The sequence below is a fragment of the Haliotis rufescens genome, unplaced genomic scaffold (assembly GCF_023055435.1).
Source record: "Haliotis rufescens isolate VD_foot unplaced genomic scaffold, xgHalRufe1.0.p SCAF_102, whole genome shotgun sequence".
Classification (NCBI taxonomy): domain Eukaryota; kingdom Metazoa; phylum Mollusca; class Gastropoda; order Lepetellida; family Haliotidae; genus Haliotis; species Haliotis rufescens.
In genome coordinates this window covers 986,458-1,003,427 of record NW_025963783.1, presented here as the reverse complement: position 1 = coordinate 1,003,427, position 16,970 = coordinate 986,458, and the positions used below count along the sequence as shown (strand labels likewise).

At 38.9% G+C, this 16,970-nt stretch overlaps 1 protein-coding gene across 3 annotated transcripts in view; it reads left to right on the top strand.

The window, feature by feature from the left end:
- The window catches only part of LOC125377865 (sodium- and chloride-dependent betaine transporter-like), a 77,337-nt gene continuing 60,367 nt past the window's right edge, over nt 1–16,970 (top strand). For 2 of the 3 annotated variants that reach the window (XM_048391934.1, XM_048391932.1), the window contains exon 1: nt 20–108. The gene's annotated coding sequence lies outside the window, so the exon portion shown is untranslated. Of the gene's footprint in view, nt 109–16,970 lie in introns of all 3 variants that reach the window. The other variant, XM_048391933.1, reaches the window with a different exon arrangement.

Below are 16,970 nucleotides of genomic sequence, written 5' to 3'. Positions count from 1 at the left end.
TAAAAGGGTTGGTTCTGTGGGGAAAGCCATCTGGGAGGACGAGTGTGGCATGTGATCTCAACAGCTCCCTGTTACCTCGGAGAAATAAAATCAAACTTCACCTTACAGGTAAGTCTCGTTTAATTTTTAAATTCTCCCTCAGCGCTAAGCTTTCTCCTGTTGCACATACCACATCCCAGATCTTCGTCACTCCAAAGTGACTAGAATGTTTTGAAAGAGAACACAGTACAACTTCAAATATATATAAAAAATATTCCATACACATGTATGTGCTTAAACCTAGGAAAATACACCATGACTTAAAGTGTTTTCCATGACTGCAATTAAGACTCTGTTGTAGCGGATTGTTGTCACAACACCGTGTTAAACAAACAAGCATTATGTTACCATAATGCTGACGATTGGTAATCCTGACGGCAATGTTACTACGGTTGATGTATGTCTGCTGTCAGACTAACCTTTATGCGAGGGTAAGTTCCCGAGAATTCTGGTCACGCCGTGGTCGAACTATTGCGCTCTGTGTGACTTGAATATTGTGCATTGCATTGCATCATGTAATTAAACATGAACGGTAGATCTGTTGCTGCACTGGACTTTGTTTTATTGGCTGTTTCACAACATATGTATACGTCATGTTTTGTTGATTGAAACGTTCGCGCGGTATACTGAATGCAAGATGACTACCATTAGCGGAGATTTGCATTGCTGATACACGTTATTTTGACAACATAGTCGACACACAACCCTACTCACATTCCTAATCACAAAGTGAATAATTAAATGTCTGAAACGATTCCATAATTATATTTCTTTTTAAGTTTTGAAGGGGATACTGGTGGCCTAGTAGTGATCGTTATCGCTGCAATTTGCAGCATGAGCCCAGGATCCGCTTATCGTGGGTTTTAGTCCACGATTCGCCGTGGTTATGATCCTTGGTTTGCCTGCACCACACCCGTTCACGTGGGTTCCCCGCAAACAAATATAACATGCCATAATATAACTGAAATATCTTCAAACCGACAAACAACCAAACCCATTCATTCATTCGTAGTTTTATGTAACACCTCCAATTTCATTCTTGAAACCCATTTGTCCAGAAACTCTCCATGCTGTGGCCAGTCTCCGTCAAAGGTATTTACCAAATTCAACATGCTGTTTTCATTGGTACATTCTAAGGAAGAAAAAAAGAAAAAGAATATGTTTCTCAAAACTCAGGTTTGTTTTGGAAATATATAAAGGTGTTTCTACAAGTATCGTGACACATAATTCAACTAATTTAAACTTTATCGAACTAATTTGTGGCGTTATTAAAATATTTCGCCCCTTGGGGATTATATTTTCATTTGCTCCCAACTCATGTTTATGTTTTGCAAATGTATACTTAACAATAAAAGTTACTGTGACACCAATATTTTTAGTGTATTTTTCAAACAAGTAAAGTGTGGTTTTCAATATTGTTATACATGTATGGAATCAAGTCACAAATACGCAACTGCTACAGCAAAGCATTCATTTCATGGAAAAGTTGACTTTAATGCAGACCCCATGCATTTCACTCCCCAAGAATGGGTATAAAAACATGTGCGTTAACGGGATTCCATATGCATTGTTTAGCATCGTGCTGACAACAACCACTCAGAAAAACAACAAAATTACGCAATTAAACAACATTACGAAATGCCACGCCTGTCCGAAAATGAGCGTCTGCGAGCCATTGATATGCTTGAAGCAGGATCGAGTCAACGTGATGTTGCAAGACAGTGTAACGTCCACAGAAACACCATTTGGTGTTTATGGCAACTTTGGCAACAGACGAATGCAGTCAGAGACCATCCTCGGAGTGGCAGGCCACGCGTAACCAATAATCGACAAGACAGCTGGATTCGAACAACACACCTACGAAATCGATTCTAGCCAGCAACAGTGACTGCAAGAAGCATCCCTGGCCTTCGACGAATGTGTTCACAAACCGTACGTCGTCGCCTCAGATGTGCAGGCATTGTCGCCAGAAAACCCGCCATTGTGACAGGAAACCACCGTCAAGCACGTCTACAGTGGTGCAGACAGCGTCTACGCTGGAGAAGTTCTATTCACTGACGAGTCTCGTTTTCACCTCAGCCACAGCAATGGACGGATTTGAGTGTACCGACGTCGAGGTGAGCGTTACGTCATTGTATCATGGAAGAAGATCGGTTCGGGGGCGGCAGCGTTATGGTATGGGGTGGGATTACAGCAAGACAGAGGACCTGTTTGATAGTGGTAGAGGGAAATCTCAATTGACAGCGCTACCGCGACGAGAACATCGGCCCTGTTGTTCTACCGTTTTTGCGTCGTCATGGACCAGGCATTACCTTTCAACCTGATAACGCCCGGCCTCATATTGCTCGACTTTTTCAGGATTCTCTTCAACAAAACAACGTGAATGTCATCCCCTGGCCGGCTCGCTCCCCTGATCTCTCACCAATCGAGCACATGTGGCATAAGATGGATCGGCGCCTTCGACGTCAACCGCGTGTTCCACAGACACTCCAGGAACTTCGAAACATGCTCCATCAGATATGGACAGATATCCCACAGGACTTTGTGCGACGCCTTGTCCATTGCAGTAGACGAAGATGTGTTGCTTCCATCGCAACCAGAGGTGGACACACACGCTATTGATTTGTAAATTGACATTTTGGCATGTTCATTTTTTTTTTTAATGAAATTGCGCATTTTCTGAAGTCAGTATGGCAAATTAAACCATTTGAACACTAACAGGAGTCTTTTATCTGTTGCAAACCAAAATTGCTTCAGATTTGGTAAAAAAAAACAACTTTGCATTAAATCTTATTCAATGTCACATGAACTTTTGTTGTTCAGTATTTAAAGGTTGTTTCTACACGTATCATGACACATAACTCCACTCATTTTAACTCTTATTTGTGGCGTTATTAAAATATTTCGCTAAAATATTTGTGTGAAAAAATTGCATTTGCTCAAAACTCAATTTGATATTGATGTGTGTAACGTGGCAGCTGACTTTATTTGAATTCAACTTATAAGTAGCCACATAAATACAATTTCCCCAGGGTCCAAACATACTTTTTGACTACCGGTCACATATCCTCTTCGAATGCTTTGTACAACATGTTGAAAACACACACACACACACACACACACACACACACACACACACACACACACACACACACTCACACTCACACACACACACACACACACACACTCACACACACTCACACACTCACACACACACTTTCTGACAACTGATCACGTATCTGATTGGAATATTGTATACCACATGGTGACATGAAAAACAATCATCATGGATTTCTGTTTATTTACATGGCAATATTACAAGTATATACCAATCCAGACACATTGTTTAAACACTCAACACAATGTGCCATGCCAATCAGAGATTAATTCACCCACACGCAAACCCACACTGACACACACAATTTTCGATACAGATACATTCAAATACATATATTCAGTTTACAATATATATAAACCACAAGTTGTGGCATACTACCTCCCTTATTTTGGAGCTACACTTCGTCGGTATGAGGCTAAACTTACAATAGATATGTGTACCCTACTCACACACATGGGTTCCAAAGAAGGTCAGGTCAGAAGGACAGGTCAGCCTCAAGGCGACCTCTTGAACACTTAAAGCAACAACAACACTTGAGCGACTTGAAAAAGTGGGTCTTTACTCATCTGTGCGCACTATTAAACACTGTGCAATGAATGCGGAATAGGATGCATGAAAAGGTTATGGTATCATGTGAAATATACATGTATTTTATATTATATCATTACATTACTATTTCAAATGTGCCTTTTGGTTGGATGTTACCTTATTGTAACGATCTCTCATCATATATTTATAATTTATCGTACGAATTCGTACGACCGTATTTCCATTCATTGGCGTTATCATCCACCACATTACAGTTCAGTTGGTTTTTTTCTCATTTCCCATTTTCTGTCTCTTTGTTTCATTTCAATTCGTCACATTTTTTATGATGACTTACAAAGACGATGCCACAGAGCGGAAGAACCCTGTCTGTCGCATCTTTGCTTTTCATATACATTCCACTGATCACATTGGGCAATTTAGTGACACTCGGTGTGAGATATACAGGTGCCCGTGCGCGTATTTTAATGAAAAAGACCGGTTCGTCTTTCAGTGCACAGCGTCTGGCTGAATATCTCCCATTCTAACGAAATCTCGAATTAATTATTTTATTATTTGAGGTGTCGAACTGACCAATGGGAATTATGTTTGAAGCCGATTGATGAAAACTTGTGTGGATACTGTGATAGGAATGCAGCTTTTAAATGCATTGACACTTTTGGTTTGAAAAATGGGAACAATTCAGAAAAACAACAGCCTTCTCATAATTCCCATATTCTCACTGATACGTCTGATCCGTTATTGCCCTGTTGCTAAAAGAACATATAGAAACATGCTCATTAAGTGAGATCTTTAAGAGTCGATATAGTGTTATATTGTCAACGATTTTTTAATTTCTAATTTCGTAGTCGGTCAAATGTATCAAATGTCATGTTTGGGATAACACTTTTTCAGTAAAGTACTGATTCTCGTAATTGTTTGGGTTTATATGTACTTGACTAAGGAAGTATTGTCCCAAATATAACATTTGTTACACTTGTCTGATTTCAAAATAGCATTGTGTATTCATAGCTTACGGCCATGGTAGCCGTGCCAATTTACACTTGTCAGTGGGGTACACAAAGTACGTGATCTAGACGACAAATTTTCGGACTTTCATTTTTGTGGAAGCCTTGGTGGCTGAGTGGGTTTGTGTGCTGGCGATTAGGTGCCTCACTCTGGCAGGATGGGCTCGAATCATGCCCCAAAAAGCACGATACCTCCATAAAACACATTCTTTCTCTGCCTTTATGAGATTGGGGTAATCAAAGTATGTGATGTGTTTTAAACCTGTTTTGTTATTTAAAGCATTGTTTATTGTTTAGCAAGGGTATCCCTCCTTCAGGGGCTTGCAAGGCAAAAAATAGCAGCTACAAGACATATGGTCACACCCAGTGTCAGTATACTATATAAACGGAAAGGCATGTAACGAGGGGAACTCACTAAGTTCGTTCGAGGACTAGTTCAACAATGTCCAATAAAACCATACACTTATTTCAAGCCCATCCATTTAGCTACACCATGAGACATAGATGAAGAAAATCGAAGCCGTACTTATGGGGCTAGCGTCTTCAGAAGCGCGAATTAATTTTTCGATTCCGAGCCAAAATCCCTGCTCAGAATTTGTACCGCTAACTTTCTGATTATATTGTTCATTGGATCGTGTACACAAATACCACGCGCACCAATACCAATCGATGGCACCTGTGGCAGCCCGCCCATCGTCATTCTTTCCACGACACATAAACCTGACGGTATTATCATTTTACTTACATAAGTCCTTCATTCGTCTCCATAAGTCCTTTGCCGTGCCGCGTCCGCCATTGGCGATCTTTGCCTTGACAATACCCCGGTATTGTTAGGGATGAGTGACCTTCACTGCAAACACGAAAACGTCGTTTTTTCACGTATATGGTCATTGGACGGAAAAACGACGTTATTTGGATGCTTTCAAACCATACTTTATTCGTCCAAATATCGTCGTTATTTGACATCGGAATTTACTGGGAGAGAACGATATCATAAGCTCCTCCCTTTCTTGATTGAAATTGTCAATCAAGCAACATCGTCTACCGGTATTCCTACTTCTCAGATTTCATTGGTCAGTACTTGCGTGTTAGATTACATGCCCGAATTTGACGCTGTACTCGAAGAGCCTAGCGGAAGTACTGAAATCAATCGTTCTGCGCATGCGGATTGCTTAATGCCTTGTCCAAATTTCCGTTCTGTGCACGCGCGATTTCGCGTTTTGTTTCCACTATGTCACCACTATTTGACAATGATTCATAAACACAGTCTCGTGATAAATTCGGAATCGACAATGTCGCTTTAATTTATGGCACTTACTTGATCGGCGCGTATTTCTCATTAACTAATACAATGATAACGGTAATAATTTTAGTCAAAATATTCTGGAAAGTCTGACTATAGGAAAAAGATTGATGCTTTCGAAAGATATATTATCGTCAAATACGCAAACGAATATCAACGTGCTTTTAAAACTTATTTTTGTAGAAGGTGATGTTGGTGTATATTTAGGAGATAAACATACTGTGTTTTCAATGTAGAGCAAGGTTACCTGTAGATTTAACCCCGCTAAATTGAATTTGGAACCCAACGCGCAGAGTGAGGTTTCAAATGTTAAATGTGATACGGCCGTCAAACCAGCTGTTTCAATCAGAGGGGGTTTATTGTGATTTAATAGCCTCTGATTGACCAATCAGAATCGAGTAAATTCCAAATTCATGGTAGAATGCCAGATATTATATGCATATACATTTTCCCGATGTTGCTTATTTTAATGTTTATTAATACTTTTAAGGTTCGTCCGCCTAATTGACGATATTCCACTTTCTCATTTGTACATGACACTTAAGTAGTGTCCTGTTACTGTAAACAGATTACACTGCAAACACGAAAACGTCGTTTTTTCCGTATATGGTCATTGGACGGAAAAACGACGTTATTTGGACGCTTTCAAACCATCGTTTTTCCATCCAAATAACGTCGTTATTTGACATCGGAATTTACTGGGAGAGAACGATATCATCAAGCTCCTCCCTTTCTTGATTGGCATTGTCAATCAAGCAACAGCGTCTACCGGTATTCCTACTTCTCAGATTTCATTGGTCAGTTCTCGCGTGTTAGATTACATGCCCGAGTTTGACGCTGTACTCGAAGCGCTTAGCGGAAGTACTGAAATCAATCGTTCTGCGCATGCGGATTGCTTAATGCCTTGTCCAAATTTTCCGTTCTGTGCATGCGCAATTTCGCGTATTGTTTCCACTATATGTCACCACTATTTAACAGTGATTCATAAACACTCTCTCGTGATGAGTTCGGAATTGTACAATGTCGCTTTAATTTATGGCACGTACTTGATCGGCGCGTATTTCCCATTAACAAATACAATGATAACGGTAATAATTTTAGTCAAAATAATTAGGAAAGCGCAAGGCTCAGGAACGCCTGAGTATAGGAAAAGGATTTATACTTTCGAAAGTTATATACTCGTCAAATACGCAAAAGAATATCAACCTGCTTTTAAAACTTATTTTTGTAGAAGGTGATCTTTGTGTTTATTACCAGATAGTATATGCATATACATTTTCAAGATATTGCTTATTGTAATGTTTATTAATAGTTTCAATGTTCGTCCGCCTAATTGACGGGATTCCACTTTCTCATTTGTACATGACACTTAAACAGTGTTCTGTTACTGTAAACAGATTAGTTTCAAATTCCAAACTGATGATATCTATTCAGACTAATGCTTAGTCTCTAAAACTGTATAGTTTTGAAAGAAACAAGTAACTCCATTTAAATTGAAGAGTCACATGGAAGTGCACCAGAATTATACACTGTATTCCGGACGATTGTGTTCTTTCATCTACTTTTAAATGTTGCCTATACACTAATCTGGACGTACCAGTCATTTTTCTATTTATGTCATCCTATTATATATATATATATTTATATCAGATATACATTAACGCGTGTTACCATTCTAAAGTCATACTCTCATATAACCTTATATTGTTCATAGTATCAAAGTTTATTCAACAACATCAAGAACAGCAATTTAAACTACTGAAACACCCAAACACAAGGCTGTTATCAAGCGCTGGTGCAGACGTGATGCATCGTAAAAACCGTATCGTGATGTCTTCAGAAATACAATTTCTTGCAACATTTATACTACGAGATAGTAAGCCTAAAGCTTACTCACCGGTGGAACGTAGACAATATCGCTAATACAGATATCACGTGTTTGAATGTAAAAACTAAAGACAACACTCATTATTTTTGCAGTGACGATATAACACTTATACACGTTTATTGGTGACTTTCATCAGTTTTGCTATTAATTTTAAAAACTTTGTTTTCACATATACAAGTAGCAATACCCGACTAGCCTGTCATACATACTTATGGGGCAGTTTTCAATCTTGTACTGACTTACTTTGGTGTTCCTGAGGGGAGGTTATTGGCTTGGGTGTTATACCCCGTTTTTCTGGTAATCCTATTATTACTTCATTTTTATCTAATGACACCCTGTTCTCTGGATCACGGCTCCGTGACTATCCATAACAATTAAGATGACCATTCAGATCAAGTACATGAATGAGTTTGTTTTGACGCCACAGTCAATCAAAGACCAATGCTGTGCGGTTTGATTACACACTTCTACCAGGTCGAACATCGTGGATCTTTTTCTACCTAAAGAGAATCATAGTTCATATGCTAATCCATCTATTGCCTACGAAAACCGTCCCGCTCAAGATGACCTTACTTGTTGTTAAATCCATTCAACTGGTACATTGTTGAGTGCGGCGTTTAACAACAAACAATCAAACAAAAACTACTATTAAGGAAGTGTGCAGGACGACTTGCTTTATACATATATATGTGGACATATATGTATGGACATTTGGATGATATAGATATACCTCCTTAAAGATAGTGTTCGTAGATGACTGTAGAAAATGGAATAATTATGTGAGTAATCGGGTTAATACCACGTTTAGCAATATTCAGCCATATTGCGATATTGGTTTCGAACATACAAGACGGACCATGAAATTATGACTTGAATTTGGACCTGGCTTTCTGGTGTGATGTAACACCCCATAATCTCCGGTAGAAAAAGAGCTTAAAGCACGAATAAAGATCACGAGATGTTACTGATGTATACATCTTGACATATACTTGCGTAGTATTACTACGTTAATTCATCGGCATATATGTATTTTGCATAAAAGGATATTGTAGGATCGACGCTGACATGCGCATACCACCTATTCACCAGTGCTGTAATATTTAATTCATTTCTTTTGACACATATCGACACGAGAAACTATATCTAAATGTAAAAGGAGCCCAAGTGGGATGGAAATTTCAGCCTGAACCTGTTGAACATCTAGGCTTGTTTCCTTTTGGGCTATAGCATTGCCGTAAGGCCTGGGCGGAAGGGAACACCTGTTTGCACCCATCAGATACCAATCACAACTTCTCTCTCCAAACGAAAACAAAATACGAAAAATGTCGGAAGTATATCCTTCCAATTTTCTATTTAGATACATGTTTTAACTTTAAAGTAATTATATGGATCTAATGTATTATTGGAATCTGTGATGCTGGTACCGTTTTGTCGCCATTGTGTAGCTTTTGTGGATTTATTATGAATATCAAATACATTGTCTTGAAATATGGACTTGTAAAAGAGTTCATCAAAGAACCATATGCAGCCATTTAATTGGCGTGTATGGATATATTATCCATTTACTTATATACACTTATTATGGACATATTCAGAATTTTATTGTACCTTATTATTAAAAACATTACCCGTGAAGATCCGGGTTAGAATAGACCTTCAACAACCCATGCTTGTTCGAAGGCGACTAACACGATCGGGTGGTCAGGCTCGCTGACTTGGTTGATGCATGTCATCGTATCCCAATTGCGTAGATCGGTGCTCTTGGTGATGATAACTGGATTGTCTGGTCCAGACTGGATTATTTACGAACCACTGTCATATAGCTGGTATATTGCTGAGTGCGGCGTTAAACAACAAACAAACAAAATCTATTATTAAACACCTTCCAACAATGAGAAATTAAACTTATATTTCTATATATTCTGTTATATTTATAACATAATTTGATTCATAATTTAATTATTGCGTTGCTTTCTTCCCTGTCATTCAATGTACATGTTCAACCCCCTAAACTTTTAATATAAGTTCATTTTTCACAAATGGATACGTTAATGAGTTGCCTAGATCTCTCGTTACCTACTCACACGAACAGATTAAAATAATTTGTTTTACTATCATATTTATGTTTATCTAATTCATAATACGAAATTGATAATTCATTTATCACAGTATAGATCATATTCGTTTATATCTCTATCTGATGCTAAGGTTTTATAGCAGAAATTATAATTAATTCAAAATGTAGAAAGATACACAATTTGCCATTATTTATTAAACTGTACAAAGTATAATATAAAGATCAGAATGCCTGTAACGGGTAGTATTTAAGAAAGAAATATTTGTCGATAAGTCCCATTTTTCAGATATGCCCTTCAGTAGTATTATTGTATATCTCCAAAGAGAGGTTTACATTGTAGTTATCATTATTTGTTGATAAGTCAAAAAGCAACATAGAAAATATATATGCTACCATGACGAAAGAATACAGAGTATACATAACTCGCAATTATCCAAAAGAGATTTCAAATCACAATAACATATCTGATATAAAGAGAGGTGGTAATGATTTAATCTCTACATTGTGCCCTTGTTCGTGAGCCCTTGTTCTATTCAGCAAACAGCCCCAAACCGAAACTCCACAACATATCCGATTACACTGATTCAGGCTGTCCCAGTTCTCCATGCGATACTGGGGCGGTCGGGTAGCCTAGTGGTTAAAGCGTTAGCTCGTCACGCCGAAGACCCGGGTTCGATTCCCGACATGGGTACAATGTGTGAAGCCCATTTCTGGTGTCCCCCGCCGTGATATTGCTGGAATATTGCTAAAAGCGGCGTAAAACCTCACTCACTCACTCACTCACTCCATGCGATACTGAAGCCCGTTCGTCTCCCAGACCATAGAGAATAAATTTAAAAGGAATCCAGCTCAAGTCTAGAACGATTTGGCAAGCCTAGATTGCCTCAATTCTATCCATGAAAGTAAGCATTAATAAAAAAAATATTGTTCTTGTCTGCTTCAGATTATATGTTGTAGAGACATACTTTAACTAGGAAAATTGTACTGACACCGGCGCTGTCCCTATTGAAGCTATTTATAAGAATTTCGAATTGTCGTCCATTGTTCGATGTCAATACATCGATGACAAGTGAGGATATCATAAAGTAATCGTTGATGCCGCGCTACACTATAATAAAAATTATAATAAAGTTGACTGGTGTGTACATTACTACAGTGAACATTTACAAGATCATGCCCTTATAATCAAATGCCGTAATGTCAAATACTAATATATTATTGTGTGATGAATTTAACTGGATCAGTGGTAACATGTGATATTAATATTCCATCAATTTCTCTCCTGGTTGGTCCATCCATGTCTACAAAATGAACATAATACAATTAAAATGGAGCCTAGACCAATTCTTAATTTCAGGCTAGGGCTGTGGAAATCTAGACTTTCCCAGTCGTTATAGATTTGAGTTGGTCTCGAGCTCATTTTTTACATTATTCTCTTGGGTCAACGCCACAGCTCATACCATAAACTAACAAGACCAGATTGCCCCCCGCCGGAGCTCCTGGATTTTGGTTATATCAACTAACATGGCCAACTCTGCTCTTAAGTAAACAAGAACCTAATCAGCGAGGGGTCCTTTATCATCCCTATGTGACTGCTTATAAAAATCTGATATCTCTTCCCAAAGACCTGGTAAATAATATATTTTCTGCTGAATATTCGAAACAGAGTGAGTGAGTTGGTACTACATATGTTTACGGTTCTATTTTAAATGACTGCAGCGCCCCATTATGAAAACAAATTGTTTTAACGCCGCTCTCAGCAGTATTCCAGTGATATATTACGGCGGTCTGTTGTATATGAAATAAATGCAAATTGAATCTTGAATCTTGAAAGTTGTAACATTTCCGCTAATAAGTATCACATGCAGTATACAGTATATCAACTGCAATATACTGTATACAACATTCAGTATACCGTGTGTCGGGAGCTCCGCGCTGGGCTTGAGCACACAATGCCTACCCCTCTCCCTTCGGCAAACACCTCATGAGGGTTGCAACGAGGTCACAGGTCAGGCGTGCACTCGTCAGTTGTCTAATGCGGTCAAGAGTAAGATCTTCTGGAAGACCACTGCACTAGAGGTATGTGGATTGTTGATGAGGTACTACGTGTTTGGAACTGGGAGTCGAACACTAAGCACTTTTAGAGAAGAGCTCACAATAAAACGTTATGGACTCGCGGACGGACTTGTGTTTTCATTTCAAGACTTACATGTATCAGGTTGAACTTCTACGACAGATGTAACTTGGTTACCGCTTCCTTACTGTAGCATTAACTTTTATACACATTTGTGATGGGGCGACAATGCGACAACGAGACATATTTTGACCTTGAAAATGTCGCGTTACGGCATCGTCGCCCTTTTGTAAAATAAAGAAAAGGATTATTCAAAGAGCGACAATGCAAACACGCGACAATGCGACAAATGGCCAATTGTCGCGCTTTTGTTAATTTTGACACGTTTTGCTTGTTTTTGTAAGGGCGTCAATGCGACAATGCGACAACGCGACAATGTCCCTTCCGTGATCCGTGCAAATAAAACTGAGTTATGAAATAGAAGTCTGACATGCCAATTAAAAGATAAAGTGTTGCAGCTTCTGATTTCATAGATCTTCAAGAAGGATTATCAATAATAGGATGGGTGATGAGTTCAACTGCATGCCGATTCTATACGCTGTGATTAACAATAATGCACCGAGTCAATACATTTTGTCAAAATGTATGACATGTATTACGTGAATGAACATATTGTTTATACTCGTCCATGTTTTTGACGGACAATATAATTTACATGCTCGGTAAAAGTGAGGACGGGCATCACTGTGTGTTTCCGTGCTTTGTTCAGGTGAACAATTGACTTGTCCTTGCATGTGTTTGTGACGGGTGCCACTTGTGTGGCAGGATACGCTCACCTTTTCCCGAACACCCGTTGGATGGCCTGAACCAATTCGGATTTTAATCCCACATCAGTCTGTACACCGTGATATAACTGAAATACTAAATTACTGTACAGTTGAAAATGGTGTTTAATGCGATTACCGTAGTGTGTTACTGCAACTGTTCAAATGTTGTGCAGTGCTGTTATGTAATATGTAAAAGAAAGCATATTCAATTAACCAATTGATTTGAATAGTGCGTCAGTGTATTTTATTAACGCCCCAAACCGTAATTTAAACACATATAATAACAGATCATATACACGCATGGTGCCTTGACTTACTGCTAACTTTAATGGGCCATCCCGGAATAAAATAGCCCCCCCCCATGTTTTAGTATGTTTACAAGAAATATATTCCAAACAATATCCTCATTAGATGAGGATTACCTCAGTAAGTCAATTACAATGACAGAGCGTCGTAATACATTTACATCAAGTACAATACGTCAAAATGGCCGACACGATAAACGTGACGGGAGATATTTCCGAAGTTGTTAATTAACCTGTGGCTATTTCAAGCCTTTGTCATCACTGATCTATTAGCCGATCGTTGAAAGGTGATTGTAAAGATGTGTCAAATAGATACTAAGGTAAATTCATAGATTGCTGTTGATTGTCACTACGATAGTTTGGATGTTTTTTTCGTTTGATTTTTTCTCTGGGATGGATTGTAGCGGGCATGCAACCACGCTTCTGTATGAATTCGTACCAGGGAATTCCAAGGGTTTTCCCCAGGAATGTGGAAGTAGTCAGTGTTTACGCCATTTCAAGAATACAGTCACGTAAAGAACGTCATGTGACCGACCTCTCGTCCTAGCCGTATATCTTGTTAACTTCACATTAAAAATTTTGTTATTATTATAACCAAATGAAAGACAACCCATTATTCGATAGGGGTAACTGTTCATAGCCGAGGGATATGTTACCACAATAAACTTGGTAACATTGTTTGGTTTGACTTCTTGGCGCGTGCCTGAATCCATATTGCATTTCCTAAAACTGGCTTATCAGCAAATCTCGCTGCACTGCGCGCGACAGATACTAGAGCAAGGCATGCCAGAAATACGAAACCTAAAGCTTTCGAAAGGAAGCCTTAGGAATCACGTGCGTCGGGGGACCAGCGCCAGCTGATTGGCCATTAACAGCTGTACAAGGCGGAGCAAAAAGCATCGTTTTTCCGTCCATTTTACGCTTGAAAACCTCGACCATTTTCTGCACACTTTCTAGACGCTCACCAATTAATCAATTTTAATGAATTTTTAGTCGTTTTTCCGTCCATTGACCATATACGGAAAAAAACGACGTTTTCGTGTTTGCAGTGTTAGTTTCAAATTCCATACTGGTGATGTCTTTTCAGACTAATGCTTAGTCTCGAAAACTGTATAGTTTTGAAAGAAACAAGTAACTCCATTTAAATTGAAGAGGAGCTCCAGTTATATGGGACATTCCGAGATGAACCTATTCTATGGATGTCTAGGCTCCCACCAAAGCCGATCCAAACGGGAGCCGAAAGCTTATTGTATGCTATATTATCACTTGGAAGTGCACCAGAATTATACATAATGATTGTATTCCGGACGATTGTGTTCTTTCATTTACTTTTAAGTCAGGAAAAAGACTTAAAAGGAGAGTTGTTGAATTTAATTATTAGATGTTGCCTATACACTAATCTGGACGTACTACTCATTGTTCTATTTATGTCATCCTATATATCACATATACATTATCGCATGTTACCATTCTAAAGTCATACTCTCATATAACCTTATATTGTTCATAGTATCAAAGTTTAATCAACAATATGAAGAGCAGCAATTTAAACTACTGAAACACCCAAACACAAGGCTGTTATCAAGCGCTAGTGCAGACGTGATGCATTGTAAAAACTGTATCGTGATGTCTTCAGAAACACAATTTCTTGCAACATTTGTACTATGAGATAGTAAGCCTAACGCTTACTCACCGGTGAAACGTAGACAATATCGCTAATACAGATATCGCGTATTTGAATGTTAATACTAAAGACAAACACTCATTATTTTTGCAGTGACGATAGAACACTTATACACGTTTATTAGTGACTTTCATCAGTTTTGCTATTCATTTAATAACTTTGTTTTCACACATACAGTTAACAATACCCGACTAGCCTGTCATACATACTTATGGGGCCGTTTTCAATCTTGTACTGACTTACTCTGATGTTCCTGGGCGGTAATCCTATTATTACTTCATTTTTATCTGATGGCAGCCTGTTCTCTGGATCACGGCTCCGTGACTATCCATAACAATTAAGATGAACATTCAGATAAAGTACATGGATGAGTTTGTTTTGACGCCACAGTCAATCAAAGACCAATGCCGCTAGGTTTGATTACACACTTCTGCCAGGTCGAACATCGTGGATCTTTAATTTCTACCTAAAGAGAATCATAGTTCATATACTAATCCATCTACGAAAACCGTCCCGCTCAGATGTCCTTACTTGTTGTTAAATCCATCATCTATCCCCCACTCTCACACCCACGCCCCCCCCCCCCCCCCCCCATACACACATACACGCACGCACGCACGCACGCACGCACACACACACAACGGACCTAAATAACCTGGAAAGGAAATACTGCTGATAGCCTCTGGTCGACACCGCCGCGCTACCACAGAATGTTCGTCCAACTCTGCAGGGGGCATTCTCAGTAGCTTCAAACGTGCTAAAATGTTTTCGCCTTGCATCCAAGATGATGGACAAATGAAATCGTATCATATTTGGCTATTTTAGGTCGCTATGTCTTTATGCATTACCCAATAAAGTCAATTCATGGTTACATGGTTGTGAAGAAGCTTACAACTTTATAACACTTATTTATCTCCAATAGAGCTACTCGTACTCACATAAAGTTGTAGTTATTATGTCACTGTGTTATTTCTTTAAAAATATATTACGTGTTCATCAATAACAATTAAGATGAACATTCAATTTCCGATACAAGTAAATGAATAAGTGTGTTTTACGCCACAACCAGTCAAAGACCAAAGTTGTCCGGTTTGATGACACACAATCTACAAGGTACCACATTATGTTCACCCGATCCCTATTTAAGTCTCCTCTGTGCATGCACATCGCTCTAAAAGTGCAATTATCGTGGACGCGATGTTAAACCCCATTTCACCTCACCTCACTGTGCAGTTTGTAATTGCGATCACCATGTTCCAATCGTCAATTAACTTGTGTAAATTGCCGGGCAAAAGTAAGTATACACCCGTGTTTGATGGTGGTTAAAAATGAAACAAACAAGAAATGGTTATTCGATGGAGATGTATTTGCTTCGGGTATCGTAGGCGATACTACATGCATCATATCAATGAGTGTCTCACAACACGTGACGTGCACATGATGTCTTAAGGAACACGGGGGCCGCAATTTCACAGTACACAGGTGTGATATTAAAATGGCAGGCATTTTCTTTTGCCCGGTTGTGTATATATATCCTGGGAATATAATTTTAAACAGTTTGTGAATTGGTGTCGTTATTTTCTTTATCTGTTCTAATATATTTGATACTGTACAGCAGTAATGATTAGTTTCCTAGACAGAAAGCGTGATCTATGAAACGGTTTCTGGTAGTTCGTACCACTCTTTTGACGACATCCACCTCGTGTCTGCAATCCGACTATCCCCTCTCCCTGGTAAGTTACATCATGTCAAGAAGTCTCTGTGTGTCAAGGACGTAAGAAAATCAGCTGATGCCCGATACCGAAGAACCGTGTTCACAGCTGACAGGCTAGGTATTTTTCTACACTGACAGAAACTGGATATACTGACACACAGCTGTTGTAGATATTTAAAAAAGCCCTGATCAAATAGATGCCCTTCGTTAATCTTTGTGTTGAGTACCGTATATACCCGTGATAATGATACCGGTGGCGATGCTGATGCTGATGGTGGTGGTGATGATGATGGTGACGACGATGATGATGGTGATGATGATGATGGTGATGATGATGATATGCTGATGTCCTTGCATTTTACAGTGGTGATAAACATTATCTGTGATT